General features: G+C 38.1%; 1 protein-coding gene and 1 long non-coding RNA gene across 2 annotated transcripts in view; both read left to right on the top strand.

Moving 5' to 3' along the window:
- Positions 1-25,525, top strand: part of PDE4B (phosphodiesterase 4B) — a 650,415-nt gene that overhangs the window by 345,029 nt on the left and 279,861 nt on the right. The window lies entirely within an intron of this gene.
- LOC129655310 (uncharacterized) lies at positions 2,001-25,525 on the top strand. The gene is made up of 3 exons (XR_008715878.1): positions 2,001-2,204; positions 9,508-9,560; positions 25,102-25,525. It is a non-coding gene; the product is annotated as an uncharacterized LOC129655310 (long non-coding RNA).

The following is a 25,525-nucleotide window of genomic DNA, read 5'->3' as shown; positions in this document are numbered from 1 at the left end:
TTCTAAAGTAGCAGGTATTGAATTTATTAGTCAATTTATCTCAGTGCCAAGCACATATCAGCTCCTACACTGTGCAAAATATTGTGGTGGATGCTCGGTGATAAATTGAGGGATGTGGTCTCTGTCCTCATGGAACAATTGCTCCAGAATTCTTTCCTTTATTGATGTTATCAGAACTGAATTCTTTCCTTGCTTGGGATGTTTCTTATCTCTGTGACACACCTCACCTAGATAATATCCTGTCTTACTCCCTGCTTCATTTAAATCCATCCTTGCTTAAATGTCTCTCCGTTGAAGATGTCTTCATTGACCATTTTTCCTAAAATAAAGTACCCCTTTATTCTCTTACTCTGGTTTATGTTTCTTCATAGGTTTTGGTCCTAAAATAGTGCCTTGTAAAGTAAATGCTTAATAAGTATTTGCTTTGTCAATCAATGATGAATTAAAAAAATGAATTCTTTATTCAGATGATTATAGGTCTTTTAAGTTTAAACAATTTGTAGGTTGCTAGAATTTCCCACTGATGGCCAGCTGTACTAAATATCACTAAGAATACAGTTTCCAAACTCACTGTTGTTTGTGTGGAGGGTGTTCTAGGTGTAGATTTTAATTGCACATTTCCCAAAAAGCATTAGTGCTGAATCAAGATGCCTAAATCCTTCACTGTTAACTATCTATGGTTAAGTTAAATTCCAAGGTTTTAATTTTTATACTTTGATTCTAGTAGCTAATTCAAAAAGACCCTGGTCATTTTACATATTAAGAAGATCTATTAGGGGTTTTGGTTTGTTTTTAAGGAAAAAATGTATTGTACCATTACTCTGCTTTGAATTTATTGTGTACTTTCAGAGAAAAGAGTTGTGTCTGCCTAAGTGTTATTTCAAATGTTATGAAAAAAATGTAGCTAGTCCCAGACACACTGAATCCTGTAATTCAGAAATTAGCATTCTAGCAGCTCATGGGGAGTGATAGGATTAATTTTACTGTGAGTATAGTCAGTAAAGTGAACAGGACTATTATACTTAGAATCTTTGATGTTTTAGGTTACCTTTAAGATCTTTTAATTATACATTTTCAACTTATGAGAAAGTATCTGAGGTTATTCTAACATCTTTTTTTCTGAAATGCCACAAAATAGATCTCTTTTTGTATATTTTGACTTGACTTACACATTTTTTAATATGGTTCAACAAAATTAAGCAAACCAATATCTTTTATTATTAGATATAGAAGGGATCTGCAAGATCATTTAGGTCTACTTTTTCAATTTACAAAAACAAACAAACAAACAAACAAAACAACTGAGCCCGACTTTTCATGTGTCAGAACATGACTTTCTCCAAGACATAAAGTTAATGATGGTCAGGACTAGAAATCAGAAACCTCCTGCCCAATTTACTAACATGCCAAGCTTCTTTGACTCCAAATTCTTTGGATATTATGCCTTAAGTATTGTTTCAATGATAACATTTTCCTCTTGGGGTAGATACTCCAGAGAATAAATCAACAGTCCACTTTTTAGAACATTACATTAGAGGAAAGTTCTTTATGATTCTCCATGAAAATATTTTCTAAAATAGATAAATGAAGGTTTGTTATTAGCAATTGAGTAAAATCACATTGCCCACCCCCACCCCCCGATTATTTAGTTTAGTTATAAGAATGCATTGTTAACATATTTGTAAATTGTTGATTTTGTTAAAAATTGTCATCTGATTCTAGAGAATCACTGTGCCTCTTCATGGAAAGATTAAAATGAGTTGATGATATTGTTGAGTAAGAGAAATCTCTGCCTTATGCATGTTTCTTCATATTGCTTCTTTCTTCTCTAGATCTTGAGGAAACTCAAGTAACCAGAGACAAGGCTGATGTTGAACAGGTTTCTCCAAAAAGCTGGAACTTTAAAAAAGAATTTGAACTTTAGCTTTCATCAAAGTTCCTGGTCTTACCTTACTTATTCTTTATCTTGAACTTCTGAAACGAGGCCAGCATGTCTGCTGCTGAAAAATGGCCTTAGAGCTCCTCTTTTAGTGAAGTTGTATATTTGCCTGTACATGTCCACAGTCATAGAGTTTAGACATTGATTTAGCATGATAAAGCTCTGGAAGAAGATTTGGCTTTTCTAGTGAAAATCACGGTAATCATTTTTCCTTTATACTTACAGTTTCCAGTAAGGTATTAAAACCACAGAGAAAAACAAACCAGTAAGTACACATAAATAAACAATATAATTCCATAGCACTGAGTTGGAATGATAGCCATTAAACCCAAATGAATCAGCTATATAGATATATTTCCCCCTGTACAATCTAACAAACATTTTAGGCTTCCAAGTGGTCTCTGAGTGAAGTTCACTTTTCATTACAAAATCTGTTTATATTAAAGCATATGCTCCATTTCTTTCCAGAAAACGGGAAATCATAGCCTACTGTGAATGCATAAAAACATACCAACACAATACATACACGTTAAATTAAGATGGATAGGCATCATTCATTATTTTCAATGTGCACTTGAAATGAGAAAAGCATAGTAATGAACTTAGGTGGTTAATACCATCACATTTCCCACTGTTTATTCAGGATCGTGGTGTACAGTGACCTCTAAAACTATTTTTGCCTTTGTACTTTAAAAAATGTTTTAAGCTGTTCCAGTCATTTAGAAAACAGCAAAAAATACCTGCCTTCCCATGAGAATTCATGACAAGTCTAGCAGGGCAACCAAAAAGACTTGATTTGTTGAGTCCTTGCCTCAGGAGATGGTATGCTGTCATGCAGATGCATTCATTTCAAGGCAGAACACCACATTATTTGATGGTATTTATCTCTGTAGGAGGTTTCCTGATTTTAAACCTTTTGTGAATTGGGTAAAACAAGTCTTTCTGAAAACAAATGGGATACTGTTGAATGCAAAACTGTTCTAAGCTACCAGGTGAAAATGGTCAATCTCAGTGGTATAAGCATCAACCTAAGAGAATAAAGGGTATTTTGCAGTTCTTGTTGCTATGAAGTAAATGTCAATAGACAATAAAACAGCAAGTGCAAATCTTGAAACTTATGGTAAAATGTTCAGAGGTTTCATTTGTACCTTTTTAATAAGATGCACATTCAGTTTAATATCTGTTGTTAATGATATTATAGTGTTAATATATAAGCATTTAATGAGCATAGTATTAAAACATTCGATTTCAACTTACAGAGCAATTTTAAATTATTATGATGCAACTGAAAAATCAAGTCAGATGATTTGATATAATTTTTAATGAAATTATCTTACCTAATTTCTAGTTTTTTAGTGATTTTAAGTCAAACCATTGGTCATATAAAAAGTCTGTTCTCACAGCATTACCTTTGTCCCATAGTGAAAGTGAAAGTCGCTCAGTTGTGTCCGACGCTTTGTGACCCCATGTACTATACAGTCCGTGGAATTCTTCAGGCCAGAGTACTGGAGTGGGTAGCCTATCCCTTCTCCAGCAGATCTTCCTGACCCAGGAATTGAACTGGGGTCTCCTGTATTGCAGGTGGATTCTTTACCAGCTGGCTACCAGGGAAGTCCTTTGTCCCATGAGTTTCCTCATCAACCATTTTTTTCTGCCCAATGTCTTGATTGTAGTTCTTACGGTATATGGAGAAATGAAATTGACCCAAATAACCAAGGTTTTTAAAATATCTCTTGCTAATCATTGCACCTGATAATTAAAGGGGAAGGTAATTGAGTTAGTGAAACTACTTTAGACAATCTTGGTGAAGATATATCTAAAATATACCAACAGATATCTCAGGAAACTTCTTAAAATTATATTGGTTTCTTAGAGTTTCTTTGCCAATCATGTTGGAGAAAACACATATGACTGATGATGATGGGATAATTCTTTGAGTGAGCATAATAGTAGTTGTGTATGTTAAATTAAAGGGCCATGTTAATATTGATAGAATTTTCGCATTAGGTATTTTTTTTAGGATATCAGGGGTCAAATCTGTGGGACTCTTTCTAAAAAGATACATGGATGACTCAGTTAATTTCTGTGGAGTACTCCTAGAAAAGAGACATTTTGATTTGTCTGGTTGCAGAATGATCAAGCCATTTATTGTCAACACTTTTTAATTGAAAAGCTACCTTAATATAAATTTCCAGCACTAGATACCATATAAACCCAATTGTTCTAGCATAAAGTTTGGAAGTGTTCATAAATGCAGATCAATATTGGTGAAGAAGATCTTGATTTTTAAATTTTTAAATCTTAAAAATCTACTTAAACCTAGATTTTCAGTAAAGAGCAGAAATTGATGAGAATTTGAGACAATACTGCCAATGGACATAGTCAAAATAGTAACTTCTGTCGCATTTCTAAGTATGGAAGTGTGAATGGAGATGTTTGGAGAAGCTTTGAGCTCCTCACTGCCTCCAACTTAACCAGCTTTAACTGGATTGGGAAAGTTCCAGTGTGTAGGTATTGCCAGTAACTAGAAGAGGGCAATGGATGAACTGACTCCACAAATCATGTCTCCAACTCTTCAGTATGATTTTCTGAGATAAGGTATGAAAAAGCACATAGCCTGATACCTGGCACACAGTAAATGCCAAATACATGGTAGATATTACCGAGGGTAGTGAAAGTGAAAATGAAGTTGCTCAGTCGTGTCCGACTCTTTGCGACCCCATGGACTGTAGCCCGCCAGGCTCCTCTGTCCATGGGATTCTCCAGACAAGAATACTGGAGTGGGTTGCCGTTTCCTTCTTCAGGGGATCTTCCCAACCCAGGGATCGAACCCGGGTCTCCTGCATTGCAGACAGAGGCTTTATCCTCTGAGCCATTTAATGGCTAAAGAAGCATGGATTCTGAAGTCAAACCATATGCATTTTCATCTTCTACCATAACCAGCTGGGTAAACTTGGAAATACTGTTTAACTTCTGTGAAGCTTACAAGATAATAATAGTCTACCTCACATAATTATCAGAAAAATAAATGAATGAATACATAGAAAGCAAATAAAACAATGTGTAGTATGTAGTAACCACTCAAGTTAAATATCAGCTGTTTCTACCACAACTACAACTATGATGATGACTACAACTGTTCCTAATATTACCACTGATACTACAACTACTATTATCTTTCCAACTTGTTAGGAATTGGCTGGATTGAGATTTTGGATAGCAGCATTACGTAGGTCACAAGCTGATTAATATGACCAATTTGGACAGGGCAGAATCTTACTTTGTAACACCTATGAATCAAGTATGAAAAAAAAAAAAGGTTAAAAGGAATATTAACCTATATGAGAAAACAAGCACTTTTATAAACATTAGCAAAGAATTTATAAGTAAATGATGAAATGATGCTCTTTAGATCAAAGATTTAAGGTGTGCCAAATTCTTACCAAGAGGAAAAGACCTGAACACCAGGATTCATGAAGAAAAGCCTTATATGATATGAACTTTGAAACAGTTTTCTAGCAGTGATTTGGGGTGTTTTAAAAGAATTGGTTTGTTTCTTTTTTTACTGTGGTAAAATATGCATAACATAAAAGTTACCATTTTAACCGTCTTCAAGTGTGCAGTTCAGTGATACTAAGTGCTTTCCCGTTGTTGCACGACCATCACTGCCACTCACCTCCAGAGCATTTCCATACTCCCAAACTGAAGCTCTACCCATTAAATAGCGTCTCCCCATCCTTCTTCCCCCTAACCCCTCACAACCACCATTCTACTATCTCTATGAATTTGATTAGGCAGTCAAGTAAATGGAATCATACGGTATTTGTCCTCTTGTATCTGGCTTATCTCACTTAGCATAATGTTTTCATCATTCACTCACATTGTAGTACTTGTCAGGATTTCATTTTTTCCAAAGGCTTAATAATATTACATTGTAGGCTTTCCTCATGGCTCAGCAGTAAAGAATTCGCCTGCAGTGTAGGAGATGCAAGAGACATGGGTTCAATACCTGGGTCAGGAAAATCCCTTGGAGGAGGAAATGGCAACACGCTCTAATAGTTTTGCCTGGAGAATTCCATAGACAGAAGAGCCTGGTGGGCTACAGTTCATGGGGTCGCAAAGAGTCGAACATGACTGAGCATGACGAGTGATATTACATTGTTTACCCGTTCGTCTGCGGGACACTTGACTTACTTTCTTCTTTCCATATTTTGGCCTTTATAAGTAATACTTCTATGAATACTGATATACCAGTTTCTCTTTTAAGACTACTATTTAACTGAGGCTTCCTATTGAAATGAACTTTCTCTCATAATAGTTTCAGTTAGTGAGCTTTTTCTTATCTCATATGTTTGATATTAGAATGGTACCTTAAAACAGTAGTTACTGAACTTTAGTATGCATCAGAATCACCTATCTAGAGAGCTTGAGAGATACAGACTGCTGGTCCTGACCCCAGAATTTCTGATCCAGTAGGTCTAGAGTAGGGCCTGAAAATGTGTCCTCCTAACACATCACCTAATGATGCTGTTACTGTTGGTCTGGGGACCACACTTTAAGAGCCATTGCCTTATAGCATTGTCTTAGTTGATAAAAAATACTCTCTGGTGTTGGTTTCATCACTAACTTTGTCACTTTGAGCAAGCTACTTTCTCTCTCTTCATCTAAAAACTGAAGTGGTATACTAATATGTGTGAACTTTCCTCTAACCTAAAATTTTACATATATATGCGTTACTCAAGATCTTAATGGGAAACAGATAGTGGTCCCAAATTAGGATGACTGGAGGAGGTTTATAAAAAGATTTATGTTCAAAGGTGCGTCCAGGAAGCCACCAAGGATACTTCAGTAGCTCAGGCTAGTATATGCCCTTACTGTCCCTAAGGTTCAAGAGGAGAGAAGAAGGACAAGTTTGAGAAGGAAGGTTGAGTAGAGATAGTCATCTAAGGAGATGAGCATTTAAGCAGTCCTCATTGACCTCTTGGATATAAGCCTGGAGAATAAATGTCTCTCCAGTTCTGCCTCAACTCCCCACCAGCTGAACACTAAGAGAAGTTGAGGCAAGACAGGCAGCAGTCATGGTGGGCATCCTTTGGTAGCATAAAGCAGAGTGGGGAAGGGTGGAGTGGATATGTGGCGGGAGCAAGCAGAGTACCCAGCACAACAGAACTGTAAATAGAAGTGAGAGTGCGTGCTCAGTTATGTCTGACTCTTTGCAACCCCATGAACTATAGCCCCCCACGCTCCTCTGTCCATAGGATTTCCCAGGCAAGAATACTGGAATGCGTTGCCATTTCCTTCTCCAGGGGATCTTTTCAATGCAGGGATTGAACCCGCATCTCTTGCGACTCCTGCATTGGCAGGCAGATTCTTTATCATTGAGCCACCTGGGAAGTCCAAATAGAAGAAGCAACTGCTAGAAATCTATCATAATAAGTTGCTTTTAAAAAAATCACAGTTAATTTTTTTTCTGTTGCCACTATGATGTCTCAAAACATGATCTTAAATTATGTTTCTTTGCCTTTTCAGCCCCAAGTGAGCATAATTGCCATGTCTAACAGACGTTGATTAGTCATATTCATTACAGTCTAGGGCTTTGTTTATGTCACAGAAACATTTGCAGGTGTGATTACATGTAGAATGAAGCTTGGAGGAGAAGCACACTACCTCCGCTTGATTTCAGCTCTCACTGACAGTAGATCAACAAGTGATATGTTCATAAGATCCATATGGCTTGGTCTGATTTGTAGTTGATTAAAAGGGCTCCTACTTTCTTTGATCAGGTATTTTTGTATCATCTGATTATGGTTCTCTATCAAAAGAGAGAAATTCAGAGTTCACAACAATCTCCATTTCCTACTTTAATGAAGCAACTGAGCATCCCCAGCATCTTTGGTAGGACTAATCTTTTATATTGGAAACCCACAATTCATGTGTTTATCTAAGAATGGATTCAAGATAAATAAAATGACCAAAGAGAGAATATGAGTTAAGCTGATCACTTTATTCATTAAGTATTATAGGCAAATAATTGACTGAGATGCTGGGAGAAATACAAAGAACTATAACTACTTTTTATATTTACTTTATAAAGTAAGTAGTTATGCCTCTAACAACTTTGAGTCATATTTATGACCTTAAGTTTATTTGTAGAGAAAAAGAAGACATGTTTGAAAAAGTCAAAGTAGTCATAAAGAGATTGAAATCCTCCCTAACTCTTCTAAGTTGGATGGATGTTCTTGTGTTGCTTCCTTTTACAGAATTCATTACAAGTTATAATTATATATTTGGAGAAATTATGTATTGAATGTCTGTCTCACCCCAGACCAAATAAGAATAGAGTTAATATAATAATTTATCCCTCCAGTGGAGCATTGGGGCTTCCCTGGTGGCTCCGATGGTAAAGAATCTGCCTGCAATGCAAGAGATAAGTTCAATTCCTGGGTCTGGGAAATTCCTTGGAGAAAGGAATAGATACTCATTCCAGTATTCTTGCCTGGAGAATCCCATGGACAGAGAAGCCTGGTGGACTACAGTCCATGGGTTGCAAAGAGTTGGATACAATTGAGTGGCTAAGCATGCATGCACATGCCAGTGGTAATGTCTGTTGTTAAACTGGTAAATGTAAACATTGACAAATGTCTGTTGGTAAATGTCTATTCAATCAGTTAATCAAATAACTGTATAGACACAGCAAAAATAAGTCATAAGGTTAATAGTTGAAAGTGGAAAAGAAAAGATTTACTGTCTACTGGGAGCCAGAAACTGCGTAGATCTCGTTTAATTGACCTAGTCAGGATGATGATCATAAACAAGGGAGTGAGAATGCACCTAACTGCATGATGTGGCACTGCCACTCTTACTGCGTGATTATTATAGATTCACTCTCCCTTTCTCTCTGCTGTTATGCGCATTTCCTCACATGCCTCTGGCATTGATGCATCCACACCTTTTCATTTTGAAACACTTTGAAGTGCTTTTCAATTTATGGAGGAACTGACAAATCTCCATAGCACCTCTAGGGAGAATGTGGTATCCTCCCCCCTTTAAAAAGGAGGACAGAAACAGAAATTCGATGACTCTCCTAAGATGATGCAGCAAGTAAATAGCAGAACAGAACTTAGACGGGGTCTTCCAATTCCAAATCGAGTGCTGCTGCAAGCAAGAAGTTGGTGCTCTTGCTTGTTTCTAGTGATCGTGAAAGCATCTGAAGTGGCCAAGTTTCCTTTTTGTTCCTCCTCTCCCTTGATGTTAAGTTTTTGAGACAAAATTGGGGTTCACATTTAGAATTCTCAGTACTGAAAGGTGCTTTCCCCTGTGGTTTTGAATTAGATGTACCAGTAGCATGCAAAAAGGTTAAACTGTTTACCGAACTAGAACATTTTGCACAGCAGAAAAAAATCCGGGAGTTGCATTGCTGGGTTGCTCCAGATGTCTTATGCTTTGAGCTGCTTTATTTGCATTTGGTATTTCAAAGCTTGTGATCAATTTACAATTATAACTGCCATCAAAATTTTTCTTGAACTAGCATTTTGTGAAGGAAAACATCAATTTACATTATTTTACAGAGTTGGAAAATATCTGATGATTTGTAAAACAAAACTGGGTTTCATCAAGACGAGTGAGTACAAAATTGCTGTTGCTGCTCTGTGTTGTAATCATTTCCTAATACAAGATCCTGTTATTTTCATACATGTGTTTTACATTCACTGTGCTAGTCCGTAATAAGATAATTTTAATCATTGAATTATACAGCTGCTCTAAGAGAATGAAGAGCCCAAATGTGAAGAAGAAAGTGAAACATCTGATTATAAAATGTGCATCAAATGTCTGTCTAAGCAACACTTGTAACTAGATCAACTGTGAGCCTAATTTCATTTTAGGTGTTTCTTACTTCTTATGTCTTTTTAAAAATGCAAAAATGTACTCACTACAAACAATATCAATAGAGTTATTGTCAATGAGATTGAGAAATTCCAATAAATATCTGTTTCCTTAAACTCTAATAATAGCAGACAAAAAAGAGATATAAATTATGCATTGAATATATTGTTTTGAGAGTTGATAGACAATGATAAACATTAAGTACTTTGTGTTAGGCACTGTGCTAGGAACATTATATGCATAATTCATTTAATGCTTACAAAAATCTTTTGAGGGTAAGCACGTCTACTCTTATGAACCCTTTCTTAAAAACGAGGAAATTAAAGTTAGGGTGTTTAAGTTGCCTAAGGTTTTACTTCTTCTTGCCAATAAGAGGTAGATAAAGCATCAAATAATACAGTAGATTTTAAAATGAAAGTGAAATTGAAGAAAATGCAAAAAGTACTAATGCCTATTTCTGAATTTTATTACTAGTCTGATAAAAGTAAAATAATTGATGTGCAAATTATACAAGCTTAGCATAAGAAAGAAACTTAGATTGAAACCTCTCTGAAAACAGAGTATGTGTCTAATTCATTTTTGGATCTCCTTTCATACAATATCGCACAGGAAATATTGAATTGAATTGTGTCCAACTCAAAGCCTTCCAAGGTTAGGGAGTTTGTGATCCAATCTGTACTTGAGTAGTTCTAGGCATTTAAAATTATTTTATCTGTTAGGTAGCAATCATTCTCACCATAATTTCCCCCTGTTGAAATTGTCTGATTGTGGAGCAAAAAGGAATATGATAAATATTGATAATATTGGTATAAAAAATGGATAAGATTCATACTGAGCTATCAGCAGTCCAATGTTAGTTTAAAATCCTGACCTACAGTGACTTACCTCAAAGAAATGGTTCTCTTCTCTTGCTTACTTTTGGGTCACCTGGGAAAGCACTTAAAAATTATCAATGCCCAGATCCCAGCCAAGATCAGATAAACTGAATATCTGGAGATGGTCCATACACCAGAATTTTTTTAAACATCTCCTCAGTTAATTCTAATTAGCCAGAATTGAAAGTCACTCTTTTAGAAAAAAACACACTAGGTATGAAGAATTATTGTCAGGTGGGGGGCAACCTAGCTGCCCAGTCAAGACAACCTAGAATGGCGTAATTTTTGTGAATTATCAAAACTTGAAGTCCAAAATTGGTTCTAACTGCATAGGAGTTAATCAAACCCTAGGAAATTGATAGTATGTTAATCAAATACAAAACTGTCTGCTGTAGAATACAGAATGCTGAGATTGTGGGGGCTGTATATTGGGCACATCCATTGTCTGAAAACCCCTTTCTCTGTTTTAATTAGTTGGTTAATGTATTTATTAAATTATTGCTCTGAATGACTGGAAGCTGAGCAAAAAGGATCAGGTGCTGGTATATTTTGCTTAAGGTGTTCAGTTCAGTTCAGTTCAGTTGCTCAGTCGTGTCTGACTCTTTGCAATACCATGAATCGCAGCATGCCAGGCCTCCCTGTCCATCACCAACTCCTGGAGTTCACTCAGACTCATGTCCATCGAGTCAGTGATGCCATCCAGCCATCTCATCCTCTGTTGTCCCCTTCTCCTCTTGCCCCCAATCCTTCTCAGCAACAGAGTCTTTTCCAATGAGTCAACTCTTCACATCAGGTGGCCAAAGTACTGGAGTTTCAGCTTTAGCAACATTCCTTCCAAAGAAATCCCAGGGCTGATCTCCTTCAGAATGGACTGGTTGGATCTCCTTGCAGTCCAAGGGACTCTCAAGAGTCTTCTCCAACACCACAGTTCAAAAGAATCAATTCTTCGGTGCTCAGCCTTCTTCACAGTCCAACTCTCACATCCATACATGACCACAGGAAAAACCATAGCCTTGACTAGACGGACCTTTGTTGGCAAAGTAATGTCTCTGCTTTTGAATATGCTATCTAGGTTGGTCATAACTTTCCTTCCAAGGAGTAAGCGTCTTTTAATTTCATGGCTGCAGTCACCGTCTGCAGTGATTTTGGAGCCCAGAAAAATAAAGTCTGACACTGTTTCCACTGTTTCCCCATCTATTTGCCATGAAGTGGTTGGGACCGGATGCCATGATCTTCGTTTTCTGAATGTTGAGCTTTAAGCCAACTTTTTCACTCTCCACTTTCACTTTCATCAAGAGGCTTTTTAGTTCCTCTTCACTTTCTGCCATAAGGGTGGTGTCATCTGCATATCTGAGGTTATTGATATTTCTCCCAGCAATCTTGATTCCAGCTTGTGTTTCTTCCAGTCCAGCGTTTCTCATGATGTACCCTGCATATAAGTTAAATAAGCAGGGTGACAATATACAGCCTTGACGTACGCCTTTTCCTATTTGGAACCAGTCTGTTGTTCCATGTCCAGTTCTAACTTTGCTTCCTGACCTGCCTACAAATTTCTCAAGAGGCAGATCAGGTGGTCTGGTATTCCCATCTCTTTCAGAATTTTCCACAGTTTATTGTGATCCACACAGTCAAAGGCTTTGGCATAGTCAATAAAGCAGAAATAGATGTTTTTCTGGAACTCTCTTGCTTTTTCCATAATCCAGCGGATGTTGGCAATTTGATCTCTGGTTCCTCTGCCTTTTCTAAAACCAGCTTGAACATCAGGAAGTTCACAGTTCACATATTGCTGAAGCCTGGCTTGGAGAATCTTGAGCATTACTTTACTAGCGTGTGAGATGAGTGCAATTGTGCGGTAGTTTGAGCATTCTTTGGCATTGCCTTTCTTTGGGATTGGAATGAAAACTGACCTTTTCTAGTCCTGTGGCCACTGCTGAGTTTTCCAAATTTGCTGGCATATTGAGTGCAGCACTTTCACAGCATCATCTTTCAGGATTTGAAATAGCTCAACTGGAATTATATCACCTCCACTAGCTTTGTTTGTAGTGATGCTCTCTAAGGCCCACTTGACTTCACATTCCAGGATGTCTGGCTCTAGGTCAGTGATCACACCATCGTGATTATCTGGGTCGTGAAGATCTTTTTTGTACAGTTCTTCTGTGTATTCTTGCCATCTCTTCTTAATATCTTCTGCTTCTGTTCGGTCCATACCATTTCTGTCCTTTATCCAGCCCATCTTTGCATGAAATGTTCCTTTGGTATCTCTGATTTTCTTGAAGAAATCTCTAGTCTTTCCCATTCTGTTGTTTTCCTCTATTTCTTTGCATTGATCACTGAAGAAGGCTTTCTTATCTCTTCTTGCTATTCTTTGGAACGCTGCTTCAACATCAGTCCTTCCAATTGAACACCCAGGGCTGATCTCCTTTAGGATTGGCTGGTTGGATCTCCTCGCAGTCCAAGGGACTCTCAAGAGTCTTCTCCAACACCACAGTTCAAAAGCATCAGTTCTTCGGTGCTCAGCTTTCTTCATAGTCCAACTCTCACATCCATACATGACCACTGGAAAAACCATAGCCTTGACTAGATGGACCTTTGTTGGCAAAGTAATATCTCTGCTTTTGAATATGATATCTAGGTTGGTCATAACCTTCCAGAATTATGTTAAAATATTCCTTCCCTAAAAACTAATGTGAATGCTCTTTTGTTCAAATTCTCATGTCCTATAGGTTCAGAACTGTATTCTTAAAACTGTCCCCCGGATATTCTAAATTAACAATGCCAAATCTACTTCTTTGACTCCAAAGAACCATTTAGCATTGTCAACAGTCTATTTCTATTGTATTTCCCTGATTGTATTAGTAAAGGTTCTAGAACTCTTAGAGCATAGACTATAGAACACTCATCCAATGTGCAGAGGATAGGCAATCTGGAGGGATAGAACAAACATTAGAAGAGAAGTTAATTCTTAACCTATTTTTCTGCTGAGACAGTCACCAAGAGAGATGTCCACTAGCATGGCCATAACCTAATTTTGAAAATTTTGTTCAATTGTCTCTGTTTCCTGTTTCTTTATCTGGGGCTCTCACATGTTGAAGCTTTTCTCTAATGTGTGATGATTCTTGATTGTCCTTTCGTATTTAGGAAAAAATCAATAAAGGAATTCAATGTGGAGAAGCAGGTATAGCTTTAGGAAAATCAGACAGAGCAAGTGGACAGAACATTGAACTGGGTACTTATTGCTCAAGAGCTCCCCTTCCATCCTCAGCACCACACACACATCCTGAAACCCTCACCATACAGGTTAGTCTAATTCTTTTAAGGAGCTCTTTGAGTTTTGTCTCAGGATTTGGGATGGAGGTATAATTATCTTGAACTCTATCTATAAAAAAGACTTTTAACTGCTTTTCCAGTTTTCCAGCCTAGGACTCATTCTGACTCCTTTTTCAGCTGCAGTCCCTAGAATGTCACTAGTCTCCATTACTTCTTGCCCTGCTTCATCATTTATCACTCCTCAGTCCAGTTTTCATCTTCCAAATACTGATGGCAGATTCCTGTATCTGCTTCACTGTATCATTGTGTATTCATCATATTTTTGAAAGTTCCACTTTTATTTTTAAAATATCTCAGGAGGGGAAGAAGACAAACACTTGTGTGTAAAGTAAAACAGACCTTCAGGAAAATTGTGAATGTAGGCTGAAGCATGGATAAGTAGATGTAGATAATGCACAACTTCAGCTGCTCTAGCTGTATTCTGTCTCCTTGTTCTTCTCAAGAAGCTCTTACTAATTGCAAAAAAATAAAAAGAAAGATTGTTGATAATATAGAGTTTTTTTTTTAACTTCTCGAATCAAATTCATGGATGCAGGTATTTGAGTGTTAATGAGAAATTGCTTCTGACCCTCTTCACAACTGTTTATGAATAGTCACTCAGTTGTAACACTAATTTAAAAATAATTTCATTAGAAAACTCGAGAGCCCAGAAGATCTTCACAACCTATAATTATGGGAATTATCTGGCAAGGTAATAATTAATACTGGTAGATGGAAGATTGTACTTGAGTGCAGAAAAATTAGCAGATGAAGTGTACAGGTTGGAAGAGATGCAGTAGTAACACAGAGAATTTACTTCAACATTGAGCTTCCAAGGATACAGCTATTTCTAAATTATTTTACATCCCCTACCCTCTCCAGATAGCTCAGTGGTAAGGAATCTGCCTGCTAACGCAGGAGACTCAGGAAATGTGTATTCAATCCCTGAGTTGGAAGATGCCCTGGAGTAGGAAGTAGCAACCCACTTCAGTATTCTTGCCTGGAGAGTTCCATGGACAAAGAAGCCTGGCAGGCTACTGTTCATGGAGTTGCAAAGAGTGGGGCATGACTGAGCTACTGAGCTCTCTTGCACAGACTAGACCCTCCCATAGCATTTAGCTCATAGCTTTATCCACAGTGAGTACTCAGTTTTCCGTTGATCAGTTGAATTAGTTTCCAGGACCCTGATAGCCACTAACACAAAATATTAGGGCTGGATGGGATTTATCAGATTATCTAGTTTTTTCTTGATTGTAAGACATTTTTCTTTTTATATATTGTCCTTGCTGAAAAGAGAATGTGTATGAAAACTGGGATGCACAGGTATGCATTCGTGATTCTCTTTCTAAAAAAACACACCAAAAGTGTTGTTATATCTTTTACATTGATGAATTGTCTCAGAGTTGGATCCATTTAAGAACTAAGTAAATACATCCTTGCTTGTTTCTAATGTGCCATATTTTTTCCTTCCCTCTCTCCTTTTGCACATGCTTTTATCATTGCCTGGAATGCTTATTTCTTCTTCCTGTCTTGGTGAATTCCTCACTAATTTTTTCAAAACCAGTTCAGATGTTATCTCTTTGGTGAAACCTTCTGGGATCCTCACAGAAACAACTAATGCTATCTTCATCTTTATTTATAATAGTCTTCAACTTTTTCATTTTAAGTAGCAAAATTCATCCAGAGAAATGACTTGGGTTTTCAAGACTTCACATCATCAAGGCCTCAGAGAAGCAAGAGGAGTCTCATTTAAGACCCATGTAATCTCCATGAATCTAGCTGGGTGAATCTAGCCCACCTGGGTTCTGGATAGTTTCTGTTTGGGTTGAATTCTAATGATATTTGAGGAGGAAATAGGGGAGTTGGAAAGTTCAGGAGTTCATTGTAAGGGGGGTTTTCAGAAGACTTCTTCACCATGCAGTTCCTATATGTGCAGAAACACAGCAATGTGTTTTTCACTGTGATTTTGGCCAGTGAGCTGCTTTATACAGAGGCAGTTGGTACATTTAGTCCTGCAGAATCAGGTAGGACCTGACCCTTTAAGGCATTTAGTCTGAGGCAGAACACACAGAAAAACTGGGTCACATGTACAGATAGCTGAGCATATCCTCATATTACAAGGAGGACAGAAAGATATTTATTTGTTTCTCAGTGGTGAAGAACCTGTCTGCCAGTGCTGAAGACATAAGAGACATGGGTTCAATCCCTGGGTTGGGAAGATCCCCTGCTGAGGGGAATGGCTACCCACTCTGGTATTCTTGCCTGGAGAATCCCATGGACAGAAGAGCATGGGAGCTACAGTCCTTGGGGTCACAAAGAATTGGACATGACTGAGCTTCTTAGTGCACATACATGCAAATAGTTGAGCGTATCCTCATATTATAGGGAGGACAGAAAGATATTTACTTGTTTCTCAGGAGAAGTAATGTTGTCTCCAGCATTCTCCATCAGCAGTATGAAAGCATTTCCATGTCCCAGGACTGTGCTTTTTATTTTTTTATTTTTTATTTTTTTTCTGTTCTTCTTTTTTTTTTTTTTTAATTTTATTTTATTTTTAAACTTTACATAATTGTATTAGTTTTGCCATATATCAAAATGAATCCACCACAGGTATACATGTGTTCCCCATCCTGAACCCTCCTCCCTCCTCCCTACCCATTCCATCCCTCTGGGTTGTCCCAGTGCACCAGCCCCAAGCATCCAGTATCGTGCATCGAACCTGGACTGGCAACTCGTTTCATACATGATATTTTACATGTTTCAATGCCATTCTCCCAAATCTTCCCACCCTCTCCCTCTCCCACAGAGTCCATAAGACTGTTCTATACATCAGTGTCTCTTTTGCTGTCTCGTACACAGGGTTATTGTTACCATCTTTCTAAATTCCATATATATGCATTAGTATACTGTATTGGTGTTTTTCTTTCTGGCTTACTTCACTCTGTATAATAGGCTCCAGTTTCATCCACCTCATTAGGACTGTGCTTTTTAAAAGATGTTACTGCCATAGTTCCCAATTCTCTATTCCTGGCACAGACTTGTGCTGGGATTTTCAAGTTGCAGAGGGAGCTCTGCAGGAGGCTCTGGAATGTGGACAGTAATCACTGTTAATGGGTTGAATTGTGTTCCCCAAAAGATGTCAATATGCGAGAAAATATGGAAAACTCAGCAGTGGCAACAGGACTGGAAAAGATCAGTTTTCATTCCAATCCCAAAGAAGGGAAATGCCAAAGAGATGTTCAAAATACCGCACAGTTGCACGCATTTCACATGCTAGAAAAGTAATGCTCAAAATTCTCCAAGCCAGTTTTCAATAGTATGTGAACCGAGAACTTCCAGATGTTAGAGCTGGATTTAGAAAAGCAGAGGAGTCAGAGATCAAATTGCCAACATCCACTGGATCATAGAAAAAGCAAGGGAATTCCAGAAAAACATCTATTGCTGCTTCATTGGCTATGCTAAAGCCTTTGACTGAGTGGATCATGACAAACTGTGGGAAATTCTTCAAGAGATGGGAATACCAGACCACCTGACCTGCCTCCTGAGAAATCCGTATGCAGGTTAAGAAGCAACAGTTAAAACTGGACATGGAACAATGGACTGGTTCCAAGTCAGGAAAGGAGTATATCAAGGATATATATATATATATATATATTGTCACCCTGCTTATTTAACTTATATGCAGAGTGTATCATGTGAAATGCTGGGCTGGATGAAGCACAAGCTGAGATAAATATCAATAACCTCAGATATGCAGATGGTACCACCCTTATGACAGAAAGCAAAGAGGAACTAAAGAGCCTCTTGATGAAGGTGAAAGAGGACAGGGAAAAGTCTGGCTTAAAACTCAAAATTCAAAAACTAGTCATGGCATCTGGCTCCGTCGCTTCATGGCAAATAGATGGAGGAAAAATGGAAACAGTGCACAGGCTTTATTTTGGGAGGCTCCAAAGTCGCTGCAGATGGTGACCACAGCCTTGAAATTAAGGAGCCTTTGCTCCTTGGAAGAAAAGCTATGACCAACCTAGACAGCATATTAAAAAGCAGAGACATTACTTTACTAGCAAAGGTCTGTGTAGTCAAAGCTATGGTTTTTCCAGTAGTCATGTATGGATGTGAGAGTTGGACTATAAAGAAAGCTGAGTGCGGAAGAATTGATTCTTTTTAATTGTGGTGTTGGAGAAGACTCTTGAGAGTCCTTTGGACTGCAAGGAGATCCAACTAGTCCATCCTAAAGGAAATAAGTCCTGAATATTTGTTGGAAGGACTGATACTAAGGCTGAAACTCCAAAACTTTGGCCACCTCATTAGAAAAGACCCTCATGCTGTGGAAGACTGAAGGCAGGAGGAAAAGGGGACGATAGAGGATGTGATGGTTGGATGGCATCACTGACTCAATGGACATGAGTTTGAGCAAGCTCTGGCAGATCGTTAAGCACAGGGAAGCCTGGCGTGCTGCAGTCCATGGGGCTGCAGAGTCATACATGACTGAATGAACAACAACAACAAAAAGTCGAAGTTTAGCACCCAGGACCAGTGAATGCACCTTACCTGGAAATGGGATCTTTGCAGATGATAAGATAATGATCATTAGAGTAGATCCTAATCCAATATAACTGTGTCCTTATGAAAAGGGAGAATTTAGGCAGAGACAGATGACTCCATGAAGACACGGTGTGAATGCCATCTATAGGCCAAAGCACACCTGAGGCTACTAGAAGCTGGGGCAAGTCATGGAATTAATTCTCCCACAAAGCACTCAGAAGAATTCACCCTGCTGACACCATGAGTTTGGACTTCTAGTCCCCAGGACGTTGAGACAATAAATTTCCGTGTTTAAACCCCACAGATACCATGGCTAAGAGCCATTGTACCCTTCTCCAGTCTCCTGGAGAAATTTACTGTACTTCCTTCCTGTGCCCTGGAAGTGATGGAAAGAGTTATAGTAAAGATTCCCTGCATTTTATGTAAACATCATAGATCTCTGACCTTCTGTCTTTTCATCACACCTGCCTGAAAATTTCAGGTCTGATAGTCTAAGCTGGTGATCATAGCTTGGATTCAGCACACAAATGGGTTTTATTTGCCTGCACAGTGTTCGATTAAAGTAAAAAAATAATAATCATAACACTTAGTTGCAAAAATATAAAAATTGCAGGATTTCACATCAATATTTGAATTTCTGGCACAGTAGGCTGGCATTCCCACGCAGTAATGGCGAGCTATTTCCAGCTTGTTTCCAGTGAGTGATGATCACTTTTGAAGGGTTCACTTTCCGCTTCCACTGCCTCCATCCCTCCATCTTCTTCCTGCATCAGGCCCAGTGCTGGCTTCTCTCACGGATACTATCTCCGTGGGTCCTACAGGCATTTGAGTTTGTGGCCTCGGTAGACATCATTACAAGAACTATTTGTTTGCTTACTAATTCCTCTGGAAGTCTAGAACTTAATTTAAGTCATTTTAGATGCTGGGAAATATTGAAAGCAAAAGGAGAAGAGGGCAGAAGAGGATGAGATGGTTAGATAGCATCACTGACTCAGTGGATATGAATTTGAGCAAACTCCAGGAGATGGTGAAAGACTGGGAAGCCTGGAGTAATACAGTCCACTGGGTCACAAAGAGTTGGACAGAACTTGGCAACTAAGCAACAGTAGCAACATTATATGTCTATGTAGATATATACCCTGTAATGAGTATGTATATGCCCCAATAGTGGAATATATATGGTGGAAATTAAGCAAATATTTATTTAAAGTCTAGTTTGTCCACTCACTCAAAATCAATCCTTTAAGTACCATGAGGTCTCTAAAGGTAGATTAAATAGTGGTGCTGCCTCAGAGGTTACAGTCTGCCCTGAAGAAGTAAGATGTTGAATCATCCATGTAAGAGAGTCAAGAAAAAAATAAAAGTGTAAAGAAAAATGCAGAGGAAGTTAAACAAATGCAGACAAAGTTAAACACAAATTCAGAGGAAGGAAAGCACCATTCTGGTGGAGCCACCAAGAGGAACCATCAAGAAAGTTTCGTAGTGGGAGTGGGGGATGTTTTAACTGGGCCTTGGAGAGTGTAGAATTTGGCCAAGCATGAAGAAAACTGAGCATTTGTGTGCACAAATACAGGATAATTTGAGAAATAATAAATAGTTCAATTTGCCTGAGTTAAGGGAAGTTATGGAGAATAAGATAGACAAGATTACTTGGAGCCATCTAATCATAACAGGAATGTCAGGCCTAAGGTTAGGCAGTGGTGAGTTATGAGTCTATTAAAGGAAATCTGTTTATTTTTTGGCTAAGAATAGGCAAGAATAACTAAGATTTAAACAAGAAGGCTGTGCCTTAACCTCTGATGCTCAAGAAGAAAACTAGCCATTTAACATTTGCTTCTAGTGGATGCATGGTGGAAAATTTTCCTTCATTTATTTGTTCTTTTGTTAGGAGCAGTTTTCAGGGAATGGGTCCAACACAACTCCTGGTAGGTAGTCCTAAAGAAGTAATGCGGCATTATTTCTGCTGCGAGTTTGCCTCTCCAGGTTTCTCACACGAGTGTGTTAGTGTGCCTCACTTTCCCAGAAGCATTCTCCATGACTTACTGAGTTTCACAGCTGTTCATTGAGAGATCTCATCTGTCATTTTGAAACTTGAGTCAAATTCTTTCCTCTGATCTTTTTCTGTCTCTATTCCACCCACCCAATGTTCTTCCACTCTCCCTCCTAGCTCTGTGTTCCCTCCTTCCCTTCTTTTCTTTGTTCCCCATTCTTTCTCCCCTTCCTCTTCCCATCCTCTCTTCCTCCTTTCTCCCTTCCTGATTCCTTGTGCCTTTGTAACATAATGCAGAGGTTAAGAATAACTTTGGAGTCACATGGTCTGTATTATAATCCCAGAGCACCTACTGACTGGTTGTGAAACCCTGAGATAGCTGTTTAGCTTCTTCAAACCTGTTTTCTCATCTGAAAGATGGGATAATAATAATACTCACCTCATAGGGATCTTGACAATATTTATACATTAATATATGCAAAGCACTTAGAGCATGGCACATGTTAAGTACACAGTGTTAGCTAGTATTAACTCATTGTTAGCTTGTTGTTGTACTCATTGAAGATGGGCTCTTTCTAAAATATGAAAAGAAATTAAGCTAATTATCATTTAATTTTAGACCTAAAAGATTTATTTTGATATTGAAAAAAAATTATGAAATGACATGTAGAATCTATAACCAAGGTTCAGATAATGAAAACCGTGGATTATTGGAGGCTGACTGATAAATAGGTTAATTTTACAAATATAATGAACATTAGATCACTTTTAGGAGAATATAGCTGTATTGTAGATACCTTCTTCTAGTCTCTTGAGAAAGAGAAACTTTTCTGTCATATGACGTATTTTATACATAAGGCCTGAGGGCTCTGGGGTTTCTTTGGGATTTTCCAAGAGCCATATGATTTGACCATTTATCCAATTTCTCTTTTCTTTTTTCTTTATGGGAATAGCCAGCCTATCATACCTTGATGTTTGAAAAGGTCAGTATTTTTCCACGTGCTAGTAAGCATGTTCTACTTAAAATATGTGGAATAATGAAGTTCTGAGACATCTTTGTTAGGACAGTGATTTTTAGCAAAAGAAAAATATCACAACTTAAGCTTGTTCTAGTAAGTGTGGATTCAACAGGTATGATCATTGAAATCCTAATAGATTTGACAAGAAAGTGTACGAATGTAACATTCTTGACACCATTTTGAAGGCTTTCCCTCTAGAGTACTTTGGATATCTGTGTACCTTGCTTCTTGAAATATTTATGTTCATCAACCTTTTCAGATTCTGATTTTTCAAGTGAAGTGTAGAATATGAGTAGAAGTGCAGCCTGCCTTCCTTCCATCCTCTCTTCTTCTCTCCCTCCCATTTCTTCTTTCCATCTTGTATTGATTTTTCTTTTTCAAAAGCTCTAATATCATTCTATTTCTTTTAAATTTGTAAAGTGAAGTGAAAGTCACTAAGTTGTGTCCGACTCTTTGCGACCCCATGGACTACAGTTCATAGAATTCTCCAGGCTAGAATACTGGAGTGGGTAACCTTTTCCTTCTCCAGGGGATCTTCCCAACCCAGGGATCGAACCCTGGTCTCCTGCATTGCAGGCAGATTCTTTACCAGCTGAGCCACAAGGGAAGCCCAAGAATACTGGAGTGGATAGCCTATTCCTTCTCTAGCAGATCTTCCCAGCCCAGGAATTGAACCAGGGTATCCTGCATTGCAGGTGGATTCTTTAACAACTGAGCTATCAGGGAAGTCCAAAACTTTTAAATGTTGCCATTAAATAATTATCACAGAGACCTTTTCCCTCCGCTCACTGTCACTTCATCAAATAAAACATATTAGTTGTATTTATATGTGAAAGTGAAAAGTGAAAGTGTTAGTCATTCAGTTGTGTCCAAATCTTTGTGACCTTATGGACTGTAGCCCACCAGGCTCCTCTGTCCATGGAATTCTCCAGGCAAGAGTACTGGAGTGTGTTGCCATGCCCTCCTCCAGGGAATCTTCCTGAACCTAGAGATTGAACCCATGCCTCTCCTGCTTGGCAGGCAGATTCTTTACCATCTGAGTGCTCAGGGAAGCACAATCTATTAAATTGTGAGTGCCTTTGTGTGTTAGTTGCTCTGTTGTGTCTGACTCTTTGCAACCCCATGGATTGTAGCCTTCTAGGCTCCTCTGTCCATGGGATTCTCCAGGCAAGAATACTAGAGTGGTTTGCCATCACCTTTCACAGTACCTGGAAGTCTCAGGGACATGTGATCATGAGTGATCCCTTGGCCTGGCTGTGGCTTTGTTACTTAACTTGTACACTTGGATAATGATTCTCACCCTTTGTCTACCTCACCAGGTCATCATATCATTACAACAGTAACAACAACATGACTTATGCTCAGCTCCTAAACATTTTAAAAATGTTTCCTTGTACAAAGTGATGAATATGAAAGCCCTTTGATATATAAGATGCAAATCAAATGCAAGGTATTGTTTTCATTAATAAGTTTAAGGCAAACTGTTCTATACAGAAAGAAGTCTGTGTGATGCCATTAAGCATTTAATTTTATTTATCAAATTATGGATTCATCCCATGAGAGATGATGTGTGAAGCAGCATGTGTGAAGTAGGATTAGCATAATGCATAAATGTTGTTCCAGGAGAGTTGGGAAGGCATCAAAAATGCCTACTTTTGCCATAACTTGAAATAGAAAAATGATCATGCTTCTTGGTTAGTTCTGAAGAGCTAACAGATTGACAGTCATATGAAAAAGATCTAATTTTAGACTGATGCAGTTTAGATAAAATATATAAGTGTTCTGGTGTTAGAACATGTGTACTTGCTTTAAGTTTTATTCAGTTAGACATTTTGTGTACCTATGAGTACAGTACTCCTATTTCAATGATATTCAAGTAGATGTTAGAGTGATGGAAAGTAGTATTGTTGTAAATAACTTTAGGAATCACCTAATCAGTTTATTTATGGGGAAACTGAGAGCTGGAAAGGTGAATGAATTTGCTATGTCCACATAGCTTTTTGATGGCTGAGCCAGACTCTTTTTACATATTACCCCCTTACTTTGCCTGTAATAATTACAATTATGACTAATTTAAGCTTCCTGAGGGCAGGTATTTTGGCCCACCCATCCATCCATCCATCCATCTATCTGTCTGTCAAGAATTTATAAACAGTAAAATGAAAACCCATATGCATTAACACTGTGTTATAACCTAAATAGTATATTGAAAAGCAGAGATATTACTTTGCCAACAAACGTTTGTCTAGTCAAGACTATGGTTTTTCCAGTGGTCATGTATGGATGTGAGAGTTGGACTGTGAAGAAAGCTGAGTGCCGAAGAATTGATACTTTTGAACTGTGGTGTTGGAGAAGACTCTTGAGAGTCTCTTGGACTGCAAGGAGATCCAACCAGTCCATCCTAGAGGAGATCAGTCCTGGGTGTTCATTGGAAGGACTGATGCTGAAGCTGAAACTCCAATACTTTGGCCACCTCATGCGAAGAGTTGACTTATTGGAAAAGACCGTAATGCTGGGAGGGATTGGGGGCAGGAGGAGAAGGGGACGACAAAGGATGAGATGGTTGGATGGCATCACTGACTTGGTGGACATGAGTTTGAGTGAGCTCCGGGAGTTGGTGATGGACAGGGAGGCCTGGCGTGCTGTGATTCATGGGGTCGCAAAGAGTTGGACACGACTGAGCGACTGAACTGAACTGAACTGAACTGATGTATTGGAGATACAATGGTAAATCAGATGAGGGGACTGATCCCAAGGAGTTTGTAGTCTTAGAGGAAAGAGAAAGGGAGAGAGGTTGAGGGTGGGGAAGAATGTCCACAATTGAAATACAATGTAAAAAATGTAGCAAATATCAGAGCCACTAACAGAGAATGAAGAAAAAGGTGAATAATTGCTCTGCAGAACAAATCAGAAAAAGATTTTGAGAAGAGATATTTGAGTTGGGTTGTGAAATACGATCAATTCCTTACCCAGCAAAATATCTTCAATTTCTTGAATACATAATTGAATAATCAAGACTTGATAATTCTCTAATATGCCTCTGCTGTTACTAACATCAAATACAAATAAAGAGTTTCTGAGATTGAAGCTTTCCGAATAGTATTTGCTTTATGGACCCTTTATTTTTTTTTTAATTTTCTTGGCCCATGATAACATTTCTTCATACCAACCCCACCTTATTAAGATAACAACTTTAGTCTTCTAAAACTTGTTTCAGAAGACCTAGGACAAAGCAATAAAATGTTCATTTATTTGCAAAACAACCAAAAATAAAAACAAAGAACTGTCCTTATAACTCCCTTTTACAGAAGAATTCCAATGAATGCACATAGAAAGAATGAGAGAAACAGAAAGTCACTGTTAAAACATCGCAGTAATAGCTGTAGGCAAGATCCACCAACAGACACTAAAACTGTTTGTTGTTTAGTTGCTAAGTCCTGTCCAATTCTCTTGTGACCCCATGGACTGTAGCCCACCACGCGCCTCTGTCCATGGTATTTCTCAGGCAAGAATACTGGAGTCAGTTGCCTTTTCTTCCTCCAGAGAATCTTCGTGACCCAGGGATCGAACCTGCTTCTTCTGCACTAACAGGCGAATTCTTTACTGCACCACCTGGGAAACCCAAAGGATGAAGGGTACTCAGCAACTCTCTACTACTTTGCCACTTTCCTATAAGTTTAAATTTATTTCAAAGTCAAAGCTTTAAAGATAATTCTCTATGTATTGTGGACACTTCTAAGTGATTTGAACTTTGAAGACAGGGTAAAATGTTGAAAGTCATTTCATTAAAGAAAATGTCAAAACACTAAGAAAGGAGGCATTTCTGTAGCATTTGTTTCTAGAGTTTAAATAAATTATAGAATTTAATTAAAGTATACGATCACTTTTATTAAAGTAATCAATGGAGCCTGAGAAATATCAGAATTAGTCATAACTTCTTTGGTGACCTCCCCCCATATTTTGATTT

The sequence above is a fragment of the Bubalus kerabau genome, chromosome 6 (assembly GCF_029407905.1).
Source record: "Bubalus kerabau isolate K-KA32 ecotype Philippines breed swamp buffalo chromosome 6, PCC_UOA_SB_1v2, whole genome shotgun sequence".
NCBI lineage: Eukaryota > Metazoa > Chordata > Mammalia > Artiodactyla > Bovidae > Bubalus > Bubalus kerabau.
The sequence above is the reverse complement of the archived record's forward strand: the minus strand, read 5'-3'. Positions and strand labels throughout refer to the sequence as shown.